The following is a 16,014-nucleotide window of genomic DNA, read 5'->3' as shown; positions in this document are numbered from 1 at the left end:
CATCCATACTCCTCAAGCCACCTGCTGGTGTGTGGTGGAGGGTTATTTGGTCGAACAGTGGGCATACTTTAATTGCTGTGCCCTGTCAATATGTTGTGCTCTCCAGAAGTTAAGTGCACCTCGTTATTATGGTGAATGGGTGTTTGCATTCAGATGAGCTTTTACAATTCCATAAAATTTGGAACTAATATTCTGGACCAGACATCTCGTCTGGTCAGTGCACTGTCTAGTACAGCTGCTGAAGATGGCCTATGCACATTTCTTTTCAACGTGCTAGACCTTGCTGAAAGCAGCGCACGGATCCTTTACAGAGAGACGACAGGAGAAAAGGTTACCCTGTGAATGTTTCTTTCCAGATTAGAATAATATCTCTTCTATTTGAATGTATAATCAAGGAACGGTCCAGTTCATACATTTACTGCCACTACTGAAATACATAAAGTATCAGTGTGAAAGACTTGCCAGATAGGAGGATGCACAAGTCATACAAAACCAAAAATCTGCATGTGCAGTGCATGAAATTCATATGGGATCCATATGTGGAACATGTTCAGTATGGATGTGTGAAGTGTTTTGATAAAGATGATGGCTTTGACTGAAAACAATGTTAAAATTAAAGACTAAGTTAGGAACACTTATTTTCTTGTTTTCTCCAAAAAATTTCTGCTCCAAGATACTGCCCTCCAAAGATGACACAGCACATACCATTTTGAAGATGCGAATTTTGGAAAATATTTTAAAATGCTGTATCTCTGGAACAGTTCTAAGTATTTTGTTTTTTTTTTTTTTTTATTATTTGAAAGATAATTGCTTTAAGATTACAAAGAAATCCTCCATTTGGACTTATCTGTCAAAGTTGTGAACTTATTTTATAATTTGTGGATTTTTTTTCCAAAAATGCCAATCCATAAAATTTTGATTTCTTTTTCTGTTGATTAGTACCATATAGTTCTACATTCCCTGAAAAGGAGAGCTTCCACTTTCAGGCTGAACAGGTTTTACAAACAACTGAAATTTTTGTCATACATAAAACCTGTTCTATTACCACATTATCGCATAACAGGCTCACAAAAATAAAAACCTAGCCTTATTTAACATAATTTTAGTTTTGAAAGGTGAGTAAGAGACTTATTTCAAGCATTTTAAATGGTTCCAAAATGTATGCGAGAGGTCCAAAGACTTAAAGGTTTCAATTTATACAGCTTCTGTGCACTCTGTTTTGTGCTGAAATTAGCCAGTCAATGAACTAAAAATCTTCCTTTGATATAGACTTATGCCTTCTTTTTGAACCAACAGGAACTGGAGCACATACAATCTTCAAAACATTGTAAATCGGAAGTGAACACTGATGGTGTTGCTGCTGTCCTTCACATGGAAACCTATATCCAGCAGCTGGTCCATGTGGTAGCATAAAGTTCACCACAATTTCATTTAACTCATAACTGGTGCCTACAATCTCTACAATCCACTAGTTACAGTCATTCACACATGCCACAAACATCCCTCTTCTCAGGTTGTGAATCTGAATATTATCCTGCTGTTACTGAGGTGTTGGCCGAACAAACGAAATTTCTTCTTTCTCGCTCTTTAAAGTGCACGCAGTACAGGTTTGCCCATCACTTTGAGTCCAAAAATATGTCTTCTGAATTCCTTTCACAGGAGTCGTTTGTTTGGACCATTCTGCTTTTTCCTGCTCACAGAATTCTTCGATTTCCTCTCAGTACAAAAGAATGACGGTTGTGGATGTGTAAAATTTCACGAGTCTCGTAAAATCCTCCGCATTCTGAATTGCAGCTGTATTTGGTCTGGAAAGATTGCGTTTTTTTTTAGCACAGTGCTTCAGTAGGCCTCGTACACCATCATCACTAGGCCCCTTCCCGTGACCAGTAGCATTGTAAACCCAGTCAGTTGGCACACGCGACTTACTCAATTCAAACAGCTGGCAACGATTTTTAAAATGACTAGGAGCACCATCAGAAATACTGAAGGTCTTCTCTGCCTCTGTTTGCAGTTGAAGAGTTTTACACATTGCTAGCAAAGCACGTGCTGAGTCGTGTCCTGTGTCATCACTTGTAACTGCAACACTTGTGGTCTTGTTTTGAAAGTATGTGACTCCTGTAAATATTGATACACTTGTACTTCTTGTGGGAGAATTAGAGACCAGTTCTCAGAAAAATCACAGTGAAGCACTAAACATTGTTCTTCAGCCTGTACACTCCCTTTCACTTCTGCAATGTGTTGCTGTTGCAGTGTTACTGCTTTCACTGACCATTTACCAAGTTCATCAATGAAACTGTCAAAGGCAACAGTTTTCTTAAATTAGTTTACTTTCCTCCCATGTCGCATATGTAATTTCTGCAGAGTTATCTGCTATGTCTTCCAGGCCAAGTGTCTGTAAAGAAAGTCCTCCCTTTCCAGGGCAGTCACCACATTATTGCAACAAACATGTCTCTCGCTTTACGTCACAGACTACTAATGACTTCACATGCCCAACCGAGGTGTCATATGTCACGTGTTCAAGTAAGTTCTTCATCAAAGCTACCACACAAAGCTCAAATTCATGCGGTACACACATAAACAGCCATCTGGGCAGGTGTGGAACTACCCACTTAGGTCGTAATGCATAAAATTTGTATCTTTCAATATGTGAAATTGTATAGATGCTCTTATAAATTGTGAAAGTTCAAATGGTTCAAATGGGTCTTAACATCTGAGGTCATCAGTCCCCTAGACTTAAACCTAACTAACCTAAGGACATCACACATCCACGCCCAAGGAAGGATTCGAACCTGCGACCGTAGCAGCAGCACGGTTCCGGACTGAAGCGCCTAGAACCGCTCGGCCACAGTGGCCAGCTAATTGCAAAAAGTTTCTTTAATACTGCGAGTCATGTACTTCTTCACTTTCACAATTTTTTGACCTTCAACTGTTACAGTTTTAGTGTCTTTTTTTGTTGGCACTCTGGCGAGAACAGTCCCATGTATCTTCCACATAAAATGACTGCACTATTTGAACTTTAGCTGCTTCTACAGGATGACCATAAGACTCCAAAGACTCCTTTTAGATACCTCACATTTCTTGATTTGTCTATCATGTACTTTGATACTGATGGAATGTGGTTAAAAATTGTTTTCTTTGAAAATGTCTCTGGAATAACAGTTAAAACTTGCACCTTTTCACTGTAGGACACACAATATTCAATAGCTGAATTGATATTTGTGAAAAATTCCTGGCAAGAGGTGCAGGAGTGCTTTGGTTCATTTTCTTCTGGAGATGGAATTTCTACTTTGAAGAGTGTGGTCAGTTTTGCTGTAGTGTATTCATCCATAGCTTTCTTGATACATAGAGTTCATGACTTGACTTCACTGACCATGGTTGCTTCACAGGAGTAACACATACCTCTGTAGGTGACTGATTCAGGTTATTTAATTCTTCCTCTATTAATGCAAAATCTGCACTATGGGAGGCCTCACCTTGGCCAGATACTATCATTGTTGTTATTCTGTCAAAACATTTAGAAAACAAAAAGTCGTCACTGGAAACATCTTCACTTTGAAACAGTCTTCAAATGAGAACACTTATTCCCAACCTGAACAAAGTCTTTTTTTTTTTTTTTTTGTTTTTTGTTTGTTTGTCTTATATATCACCCTTTTACCGATATGCACGCTTCACTCTCCTGTGGCCCCAGTTAGAAGACATTTCAAACAGTCCTTTTCAAGACATTTCAAACTGTCCTTTACACAAAACCCACTGCAACTGTGTCAACTGGCAAAATCCTTACAAAAACAACAGAACTCACTGGATGATCTCAGTGTTCTTAGAAGCCTCTTCAGTAAACAAATTAGCACTGAACAAGTAAAATACAGAAACCTGCAATGAACAACCACGACAAAGAAACTGACAAGAAACTACCACAAAGTTTAACAAATATCTGCCACAATGAAGTGAATAAGAAATGACTGCAACAATGAAAGTGGATAAGAAATGACAGCAACAAATACAATAGAAATAAACATTGTAACAAAGAAATTAGTAAGAAACAACTTCAGTGAAGACTTACCTTACCCTTGAACAAAAAAAAATAATTTTTTTTTTTTTTAAGTAACACCTGCCCAACTTAAAAGTGGAAGCTCTCCTTTACATAGTTACATGGTACTAATCAACAGGATGAAAAAAATAAATAAATTCTGTAAACTATAAAAAAAATTCAAAAGGCGACAGTAAAAGAACTTTGAAAGATATGTCCAAATGGAGGATCCATTGTAATCATAAAGCAATTATCTTTCAAATAAAAAACTAACAAAAATCTAGAACTGTTACAGAGATACAGCATTTTAAAATTTTTTCCAAAGTCACAACTTCAAAATGGTGTTCGCAATGTCATCTTTGGAGGCCCATATCTCAGAGCAGGAATTTTTTTTGAGAAAACAAAAAATGTGTGTTTCTTACTTACTCCTGAATTTTAACAGATGCTAAATTCAATAACATCTGAGACTATGAAGGTAACCTTGCCTGAAGTAATACAGATTATGCCGTTATTTTCTCGTAATTGCCACAGCAGTTTACGTCAATTTTTCTTTGTATTTCCTAATAAATGTATGTTCACAGACTGTTTGGGGCTTTAATGGAGAACCAGTCATAGTGATAAAAATGGTATTTTATCATTGTATGTTTTTTGGATTTGTAAGTTGAGTAACATGGTTTAGTTTTGTGAATACTGTATTTACACTGTATTCTTTACTTTGATTTTTTAGTTAATTATAGTTTCTATAGAAAACTTGAAGTATAACACATCAATACGGTGAGAAAAATATTTTAGCAACATTTAAAGTCACCACACTGAAGTAAATTAACATATTACACTACTACACTACATGGGGGAGGGGGGGATAAATGTCACCGGTCAAACTGACTGGTAGCAGTCATTCCAGGTAGTTTGCTAATGCTGGTCCTATTAGTGTTAAGCTATGAATGCATCTTACGTAACAGACTGTCAATTGTCGAAGGGAGGAAGTTCGTTAATAGTGGAACCTGTGCTATTTCGAGCATCCTACTTTCTGTAGACGAACAGTATTTACTAAGAACAAGGGTACTAATCAACACAAATATGAAACTTAAAAGATTTAAGATATATCTATTTTCATGATCCTGGAGGTGGCTATCACATATATTAGGATGATATTATGGGTACACTGTGCCTCGCACAACCAGTCAAAGAGATGGAAAATAGACTCATTTATTTTAGTTGTACAATTATATTTGCCTGAATGACTTACCTGAGGCATTACTGGTTCATAATTAAAAACAATTTGACTGAAAAGTTTAAGTTTTTTTGTAACATAATGAATGTTAAATACAATAACTGGTTCAAGAGCAGAGCACAAGTTTAACACTTCGATTTTTTTTTTTTTTTTTTTTTTTTTTTTTTTTTTTTTTTTTTTTTTTTTTTTTTGCAGGCACTAAGGACTTGCTGCTTATTAAACCTTGTATTCACTTTAAAGAAACTGAGCATTAAAGAAATATAATAAGTGTTGAGTATTTATGTTAGTGATGTGTAAAGCACTGGTTGGTTGGTTGGTTTGTGGGATTAAAGGAACCAGACTGCGATGGTCATCGGTCCCTTTTTCCAAAAAAAAAATTAAAACCGCCCAAAGAGAATAAAAAAAACAAACAGCAGGAAAGACGTCAGACGACACAGGACGAGAAAGACTCCGACAGAGATCAGACAAAACAAAGTAAAACACACAGAGTGTGACGGTGGTTGGCCGACCATAGAGAAAAAAAGAGGAAAAGCCAACCACCAAGAACACATTAAAAACTCAGTTTAAAATCAGAGGCTAAAAGCCAGAATCAACGCTAAAAAAAACACTCAGATTAAACTATAAAAACCCCCTGCCCGAATAAAACGCAAAACTAAGTCCACCATGGCAGAGTCATCTAGTAAAAGGGCAGGGAGCGTATCAGGCAGTGCGAACGTCTGCCTGAGCACAGCTAAAAGCGGACACTCCAATAAAATGTGCACCACAGAGAAAACGGAGCCGCAGCGACACAGAGGTGGGTCCTCACGGCGCAATAAGTGGCCGTGTGTCAGCCGAGTGTGCCCAATGCGCAGCCGGCAGAGGACAACAGACTCCTGGCGGGAGACCCGAATGGACGACCGCCACACAGTCGTCGACGCCTCGATACAACGGAGTTTGTTCGGTACGGGCAGGTTGCGCCATTCAGCGTCCCATAAAGCGAAAATTTTGCGGCGTAATAGTGCCCGCAAATCAGTCGCCAGGAGGCCAATCTCCAGAGGTGGTTGACTGGTGGCCTCTTTCGCCAGGCGGTCAACATTCTCATTCCCGGGGATCCCAACATGGCCTGGGGTCCAAACAAAGACCACAGAGCGGCCGCAACGGTCAAGAGTAGACAGGGACTCCTGGATAGCCATCACTAGACGGGAACGAGGGAAACACTGGTCGAGAGCTCGTAAACTGCTCAGGGAGTCGCTACAGATAACAAAGGACTCACCTGAGCAGGAGCGGATATACTCTAGTGCTCGAAAGATGGCGACCAGCTCAGCAGTGTAAACGCTGCAGCCAGCCGCCAAGGAACGTTGTTCGGACTGGTCCCCTAGAGTGAGCGCATAACCGACACGACCAGCAACCATCGAACCGTCAGTGTAAACAATTCCAGAGCCCTGATACGTGGCCAGGATGGAAGAAAAGCGGCGGCGGAAGGCCTCTGGAGCGACTGAGTCCTTCGGGCCCTGTGCCAAGTCGAGCCGAAGGTAAGGGCGAGGAACACACCATGGGGGTGTACGCAAAGTGGCCCGGAAAGGAGGTGGAACAGGGAAAAATCCAAGCCCGGAGAGAAGCTCCTTAACACGCACGGCGATCTGACAACCCGACCGGGGCCGACGCTCTGATATTTTCTCCTTTCATCAATTAAATTCAATATTTCTTCTGTTACCCAAGGATTTCTACTAGCCCTCGTCTTTTTACATACTTGATCCTCTGCTGCCTTCACTACTTCATCCCTCAGAGTTACCCATTCGTCTTCTACTGTATTTGTTTCCCCCATTCCTGTCAATTGTTCACTTATGCTCTCCCTGAAACTCTGTACAACCCCTGGTTTAATCAGTTTATCCAGGTCCCATCTCCTTAAATTCCCACCTCTTTGCAATTTCTTCAGTTTTAATCTACAGTTCATAACCAATAGATTGTGGTCAGAGTCCACATCTGCCCCTGGAAATGTCCTACAATTTAAAACCTGGTTCCTAAATCTCTGTCTTACCATTATATAATCTATCTGATACGTTTTAGTATCTCCAGGATTCTTCGATGTATACAACCTTCTTTTATGATTCTTGAACCAAGTGTTAACTATGATTAAGTTATGCTCTGTGTAAAATTCTACCAGACGGCTTCCTCTTATTTCTTAGCCCCAATCCATACTCACCTACTATGTTTCCTTCTTTCCCCTTTCCTACTGTCTAATTCCAGTCACCCATGACTTAAATTTTCATATCCCTTCACTACCTGAATAATTCCTTTTATCTCAATCTTAGCCAAGAAGAATGAATGGAATTTAATTTAAAAGGAATATTTACTCATTTTAACGCACAGTTAGACAAGAAGTCAATTCATTCTCAATATTTTAAAAGTGCAGTGGTTAATATATATTTAAATATTTTCAAGAAAATATAAGTACTAATATTATACGAAGTTAGAAATAAATCAAGTGTAGACTATGGACAGTGAAATACTTTGACTTTGGTGAATTACTCCTCTATTTTGATTTTAACTTTTACGAGTTTGGAGAAGTTAAATTATGAGGTTTCTCTTTCTCCTCTTTTTTTTGGTGGTCAAAACTCTTGTGAAGCCTTAACCACTGTGGGTGTAGGAATGTAAGAAGAGTAGGTAGCTCCAGGATCCACAGTGCGCAGTTCCCACAGCCACAGGCCGGTGACGGGCCTCTGATATGTCAATTTTGTAGGGGAGAGAGTCGTGTTGGCAATAGACACCGGCTGCCGCTTCTCCACGGCACTGCTCCTGACTGGTACAGTATGCACGATGGGGAAGGACCTGTCACTCCAAGGTCGAGTTTACTTGTGAAACTGTCGGATGTTGGCATCGAAAGAGTAAATATTCGGGGTACAGTCAATATCACAGAGATTCAGTAAAATGATCAAGTGTTTTCTGAGCTCGAAAATATGAGAGGCAGTATGTGTGTGACCTTTAGTTGCCAGATTTTGCATTCCTTAAGTAGGTTACCACATTTGGGGGATCGAGGAGGGCTGCCATTTCCTCAGCTGATGCGGACAGGTGGTATTTTTGTGAAGTGGCCTACCACAGTTTCTACAAATCGGGCTGTACATATACTGGGAAGTCACACACCCGAAGTGCCAGCATTTAAAACATCGCAGCAGAAGTGAGAAATAAGCTTTGTGTCACCGCAGCAACACACGATTTTGACCTTTTCTGAAAGCGAACCCTCTTCAAAAGTGAGGATGAATGCACCTTCTTGTTCGGCAGACCTCGATGTAAGAGATGTATGAAGTGCTTCCAAGTGTTTGTGTACTTCTTCGCCCGTCTGCAGGGCTAGTTGCAGTGGAAAACCTGTATCTTTTTGAGGCCCTTATTGGAATGTGAAGGAAAAACGTACATCACCAAGTTGTTTACAAGAGAGTTACGCCTAGGACTAGCTAGGATTTATTGCCGACCGAGACAAATGCAGCAACAGGGAAGTAATGGCTTTTGTGTCGTTTACGAGTTCCTAACCGGGAGCGAATTTTATTGTATCATCTGTGTTCTTTAATAGTTTAGTTTCTCGAGTTTCTGCATGTAAATTTAATATCTAATACCCACAGTAGCTGCGTTTTCACTTGCGTCGGAAAGTAAACAGATTTTGTGACATTTTACAAGTTCCTAATCAGGGCCAAATTATTTGGTTTCACCTGAGTGCTTTGGCAGTTAGGTTTTCGAATATCTGCGTATTACTAGACACCGTTTGTGCATTTCTGTCAGCACGTGCCGATAGTCCGTTTATCTGCATAGTTTAGTTTTCCACGGTCTTTAGAATGGACAGGGACTGCGATTGGTGTGGGCGGATGCAAGCCGAGTTGGTGACACTTCACTCTCGGCTTCAGGCTGTGATGGCTTCGGTTACAAGCTCGAGGCTGCAGTGGATGGGCACCACTGTTGTGGGCCGGTCGTGGGGATCCAACAGACGTCCAGCACGTCAGAGTCCTCCGATTAGTCCTCACTGGTGGCCAACCCAGTTACTGCTCACACTAAGGCTGACCCTTCACCTGTGGTCGAGTGGGAGGTCACCCTGTGGCGAAGCAGGCAGTGAAAAACTTCCCAGACGGCTGCACGTAAGGCCTCCCTGGTTTGTCTTACAAACAGGTTCCAGGTGCTGTCTGTGGCTGACACTGTCACTGAGCCAGATGCTGTCGCCTATCCTGTTTCAGAGGAAACCAGTCAGCCTGCAAGATCCGGGCACTTGCAGAGGGTGGGGTAGTTGGTAGCTCCAACGTTAGGCGCGTTATGGGGGCCCCTAGGGACTTGGCTGACAAGAAGGGTAAGAAAACCCATGTGCACTCTGTGTGCATACCGGGTGGAGTCATTCCAGATGTAGAAAGGATCCTCCCGGATGCCACGAAGAGCGCAGGTTGCAGCAAACTGTAGGTGGTTGCTCACATCGGTACCAATGTGTGTCACTCTTGGATCAGAAGAGATTCTCTCTAGTTTCGAGCGGCTAACAGAAGTGATAGAGGCCGCCAGTCTCGCTTGCAAGATGAAAGCAGAGCTGACCATATGCAGCATAGTCGACAGGACGGATTGCGGACCTCTGGTACAGACCCGAGTGGAGGGTCTGAATCAGTGGCTCAGACGGTTCTGCGACCGTGTAGGCTGCAGATTCCTCGACTTCTGTCAAAGGATGGTTGGGTTTTGGGTTCCGCTGAATAGGTCAGGTGTCCACTATATGCAGGAGGTGGTTACACGGGTAGCAGGGGCTGTTTTTTAGGGGAATGGGCTGTTTTTTAGGTTACAGGGTCTCAGGAAAACACAAGAAGGGCTTCAGTCACAAAGGGTGCAGGCTGAACTCAGGAAGCACGTAGATACAGGAACCATTGGTATAACAGTTGTAAATTGTCATAGCTGTGTTGGGAAAGTACCAGAGCTCCAAGCGCTAATAGAGAGCACTGATGCTTAAATCATTATAGGCACTGAAAGCTGGCTAAAGCCGGATATAAGCACAGCCGGAATTTTAGCGAAAAACCTAACGGTGTTCCGAAAGGATACACTTAACAAGGTTGGCGGTGGCATGTTTGTTGCTGTCAGAAGTAGTTTATCTTGTCACGAAATTGAAGTAGATACTTCCTGTGAGTTAGTACAGGCAGAGGTCATTGTTGGCAACCGGAATAAAATAATAATTGGATCCTTTTACTGACCTCTCAATTCAGATGATACAGGTGCTGAAAGATTCAAAGAAAACTTGAGTTTGATTCCAAACACGTACCCGACTCATACTATAATAGTTGGTGGTGACTTTAATTTACCCTCGATTTGCTGGCAAAAATACATGTTTAATTCCAGAGGTATGCATAAAATATCATCTGAAATTGTGCTAAACGCATTCTCTGAAAATTATTTCGAGCAGTTAGTTCACGAGCCCACACAAATAGTAAACAGTTGTGAAAACACACTTGACCTGTTAGCAACAAATAATCCTGGGTTAATAACGAGCATCAAAACCGATATAGGGGTTAGTGAACACTCGTAGCGAGATTACAATATTCAATCCCCAAATCCTCGAAAAATAAGCAAAAAATATACCTATTTTTTATATATAAAAAAAAAAAACAAAAAAAAAAAACACCCACTCATTCCAAATTAATATTATAAGTGTAGAACAGATGTAGCTTCAATTCAAAGAAATAGCATCCAGCAATTGAGTGATTTATACCAAATAAATTAACAAACGATGGAGCTGATCCTCCTTGGTACACAAAATGGGTTAGAACATTGTTGCAGAAAAAATGAAACAAACATGGCAAATTTAAACAGACGCAAAATCCCTAAGATTGACCATCTTTTACAGCAGCTCGAAATTTAGCAAAGTCTTCAATGCGAGATGCCTATAACAGTTTTCACAACAAAACTTTGTCTCGAAACCTGACAGAAAATCCAAAGAGATTCTGGTCGTATGTGAAGTATGTTAGTGGCAAGAAACTATCAATGACTTATCTGTGCGACAGCAATGGAGATACTATCGAAGACAGTGATGCCAGAGCAGAATTACTAAACACAGCCTTCCGAAATGCCTTCACAAAAGAAGACGAAGTAGATATTCCCGAATTTGAATCAAGAACAGCTGCCAACATGAGTAACGTAGAAGTAAATACCCTCAGATTAGTGAAGCAACTCAAATCACTTAACAAAAGCAAGTCTTCTGCTCCAGACTGTATACCAATTAGATTTCTTTCAGAGTATTCTGATGCATTAGCTCCATACTTAATCATATACAGGGTGATCAAAAAGTCAGTATAAATCTGAAAACTTAATAAACCACGGAATAATGTAGATAGAGAGAGAAGAATTGACACACATGCTTGGAATGACATGGGGTTTTATTAGGGGGAAAAAAAAGGGGGGGGGGGGAGTTCACAAAATGTCCGATAGATGGCGTGTGAAAGGTCTCTTGCACGCGTCGTTTGGTGGTGATCGTGTGCTCAGCCGCCACTTTCATCATGTTTGGCCTCCCAGGTCCCCAGACCTCAGTCCGTGCGATTAATGGCTTTGGGTTTTTTTTGTGGTTTTAGGGCGCACAACGTCAACGGTCATTAGCGCCCAGACTACTTTAGGAATGCACCGCGAGTCACAAGTTTAAAACAGCAACAAAACGGAAAACACGATGAAAGACATACTGACAGGCATAGGATTAACAAAGAAAACAGCATAATCAAATGTCCTTTGAGAGGGTTGTCAAATTGATAAAATGAAGAACGCGAGCAGCTGCTCGTGGGTCATCCGCTAAAATGGCTTCTACAGTACATGGCAGGCCAATATCGAGACGTAGGGTGTTAAAATTCGGACACGACGTTAAAATGTGGCGGACCGTCAGCAATTGCCCACATGGGCAGAACGGCGCCGGCGCAGCCGTCAGCAGATGGCGATGGCTGAACCGGCAGTGGCCAATTCGCAACCGGGCCAAAACTACCTCCTCCCGCCGAGAAGGGCGTGAGGAGGACGTCCAAGCCACGGGTAGAGCTTTCAAGGCCCGAAGCTTGTTGTCTGAAAGTGCAGCCCAATCGGCATGCCACAGCGAGACAATGCGCCGACAAATTACCCTGCTACAATCTCACGAAGGGACACCACAAGAAGCTGTCCGAGGCTGGAGGACCGCAGCCTTGGCCGCGGCATCTGCAGCTTCGTTCCCAGGGATACCGACATGGCCAGGAATCCACATAAAGCTAACCGGAGAACCGACGTCCACCAGCTGCTGAAGAGAGCGTTGGATCCGGTGCACGAAAGGGTGAACCGGGTACGGATCACCGAGGCTCTGGATAGCGCTCAGGGAATCGGAGCAGATGACATATGCAGAATGTCGGTGGCAGCAGATGTAAAGGACAGCCTGGTAGAGGGCAAAGAGCTCAGCTGTGAAGACCGAACAATGGCCATGGAGCCGATATTGGAAACTTTGTGCCCCGACAATAAAAGAACACCCGACCCCGTCATTGGTCTTAGAGCCATCTGTATAAATGAAGGTCATATTAATGAACTTCGAACGAAGTTCGACAAAACGGGAGTGGTAGACTGAATCGGGGGTAACCTCCTTCGGGAGCGAGCAGAGGTCAAGGTGGACGCGAACCTGAGCCTGGAGCCAAGGTGGCGTGTGGCTCTCGCCCACTCGAAAGGTGGCAGGGAGTGAAAAATGAAGGTGTTGAAGGAGGCAACGAAAGCGAACTCCAGGGGGTAGCAGGGCGGAGACATACAACCCGTATTGACTGTCGAGAGAGTCATCAAAAAAGGAACGATAAGATGGGTGGTCAGGCATTGCCAGTAGCCGACAGGCATACCGACAAAGCAGTATATCGCGCCGGTAGGTGAGTGGCAACTCACCAGCGTCAGCATGAAGACTCTCGACGGGACTAGTATAAAACGCTCCGATCGCAAGTCGTAAACCCCGATGTTGTATGGAGTTGAGGCGGCGTAAGATGGATGGCCGTGCAGAGGAGTATACGAAGCTCCCATAATCCAGCTTGGAGCGGACGATCGACCGATATAGGCGAAGGAGGACGGTTCGATCCGCTCTCCACGACATACCACTGAGAACACGGAGGACATTGAGAGAACGGGTACAACGGGCAGCCAAATAAGACACATGTGGAGACCAACTAAGTTTCCTGTCAAATGTAAGACCTAAAAATTTTGTTGTCTCCATGAATGGGAGAGCAACGGGACCAAGTTGTAAAGACGGTGGGAGAAATTCTTTGTAGCGCCAGAAGTTAATACAGACCGTCTTCTTGGCAGAAAAACGGAAGCCATTGGCGACACTCCAGGAGTAAAGACTGTCAAGAGAACGCTGAAGACAGCGCTCCAGGAAACACGTACGCTGCGCGCTGCAATAGATGGTAAAATCGTCCACGAAAAGGGAGCCTGATACATCAGCTGGGAGGCAATCCATTATTGGATTGATCGCTATGGCGAAGAGAGCGACGCTCAAAACTGAGCCCTGTGGCACCCCATTCTCCTGGCGAAAGGTGTCTGACAGGACAGAACCCACACGTACCCTGAACTGTCGATCCATTAAAAAGGAACGAATAAAAAGAGGGAGGCGACCGCGAAGACCCCATGTATGCATGGTGCGGAGAATGCCCGCCCTCCAACAGGTGTCGTAAGCCTTCTCCAAATCAAAGAACACAGCCGCGGTCGGGCGCTTCCGCAAGAAGTTATTCATAATGAAGGTCGACAAGGTAACCAGATGGTCAACAGCAGACCGGCGCCTACGAAATCCACATTGTACATTGGTAAGTAGGCATCGAGACTCGAGCAGCCAAACCAATCGAGAGTTAACCATTCGCTCCATCACTTTACAGACACAGCTGGTAAGCGAGATGGGTCGATAACTGGAGGGCAAGTGCTTGTCCTTCCCCGGCTTAGGAATCGGGACAACAATAGACTCGCGCCAGCATGCGGGAACATGTCCCTCAATCCAGATGCGATTGTAAGTACGAAGAAGAAAACCTTTACCCGCAGGAGAAAGGTTCTTCAGCATCTGAATATGAATAGAATCAGGCCCTGGAGCGGAGGACCGTGATCGGCCACGTGCGTTTTCGAGTTCCCGCATGGTGAATGGGGCATTATAACTTTCACGATTCGAGGAGCGGAAGTTAGGTGGCCTAGCCTCCTCTGCCTGTTTGCGGGGGAGGAAGGCAGGGTGGTAATGAGCGGAGCTCGAAACCTCTGCGAAAAAGCGGCCGAAGGCATCGGAGACAGCCTCAGGGGCCACAAGGACATCATTCGCGACCGTCAAGCCAGAAACTGGTGAGTGGACTTTAGTGCCAGATAGCAGGCGCAGGCTACCCCAGACAACAGAAGAAGGAGTAAAACTGTTGAAGGTGCTTGTGAAAGCAGCCCAGCTGGCTTTCTTGCTTTCTTTAATAATACGACGACACTGTAGGGTGGCGTTTAAAGGCGCGTAAAGCACGTCGACGAGCACGTAGAGCGTCTCTACATGCTGCGGTCCACCAGGGGACCGGTACGCGACGTGGAGAAGAAGTAGGGTGAGGGATGGAATATTCAGCAGCAGTGAGAATGACTTCCGTGAGGTGTGCGACCTGACTATCGCAGCTTGGGAATGTTTGATCCTGAAAGGTCGCCCTTGAAGAGAAGAGCCCCCAGTCTGCTTTGGAGATGTTCCAACTAGATGAGCACGGAGAGGGGGTATGCTGCAGGAGATGGATAACACACGGGAAGTGGTCGCTCGAATATGTATCAGAAAGAGCATACCACTCGAACCGGCGTGCAAGTTGGGGAGTACATATAGAGAGATCTAAATGGGAATAGGTGTGAGATGTATCCGAAAGAAAAGTAGGGGCGCCAGTATTGAGGCAGACGAGATTGAGCTGGTTGAAAAGGTCTGCTAACAGGGAGCCCCTCGGGCAGGATGCTGGAAAGCCCCAAAGGGGATGGTGGGCATTGAAGTCTCCAGTTAACAAAAATGGTGCAGGTAGCTGAGCAATAAGTTGCATCATGTCTGCCCTGGTAACGGCAGACGACGATGGAGTGTAAACGGTACAAATGGAAAATGTAAAAGTGGGGAGAGTAATGCGGATGGCAACTGCCTGCAGGCCGGTGTGCAACGTGATGGGATCGTAGTAAATATCATCCCGGACCAGCAACATAACCCCTCCATGAGCTGGGATACCTACCACAGGGGGTAGGTCAAAACGCACAGAGGTGTAGTGTGCCAAGGCAATTTGATCGCATGGGCGTAGCTTCGTTTCCTGGAGGGCTACGACGAGCGGACGTTGCAAGCGAAGCAGCAACTTCAAGTCCTCTCGGTTGGAGCGAATGCTGCGAATATTCCAGTGAATAAGTGCCATCGTAAGAAAAAAGGAAGATGAAAGAAGGGGTCACCTCGAAGGCCGCTGAGGGCCTGGCTTCGAGCGAGCACTGCCGCCGCTATCAGTAAGCAGACAGTCATCGTCCATTGGGTCTATAGGTTCATCGTCCATCTTGGGAAGATGGCCGGGAGGGGGAGCTTCCTCCGCCGGTGAACGGCCAGATGTTCGGCTACCAGCGGTGCGGCCAGGCGAAAGGGATGACGGCCTGGGGCGGCAACCGCTGGGTGGCGCAGGATAAGAAATGCGCCGTGGCGGAGAAGGAGAACTGTGCTTCCTATTAGCCTTCTTGGATGGTCGTTTGGTGGAAGTACCGGACGAAGGTTGGGAGGTCGAGGTACGTAGGAAGTCTGCACGGGACGGTTCCTTCTTGAAGGCCCGTGCATCTGACTTCTGGG

At 44.1% G+C, this 16,014-nt stretch overlaps 1 protein-coding gene across 2 annotated transcripts in view; it reads right to left on the bottom strand.

Moving 5' to 3' along the window:
- The window catches only part of LOC126210319 (protein lin-52 homolog), a 72,900-nt gene that overhangs the window by 13,271 nt on the left and 43,615 nt on the right, over positions 1 to 16,014 (bottom strand). The window lies entirely within an intron of this gene.

Source organism: Schistocerca nitens, chromosome 10, assembly GCF_023898315.1.
Source record: "Schistocerca nitens isolate TAMUIC-IGC-003100 chromosome 10, iqSchNite1.1, whole genome shotgun sequence".
NCBI classification, from domain to species: domain Eukaryota; kingdom Metazoa; phylum Arthropoda; class Insecta; order Orthoptera; family Acrididae; genus Schistocerca; species Schistocerca nitens.
This window is presented reverse-complemented; position numbering and strand designations above follow the sequence as displayed.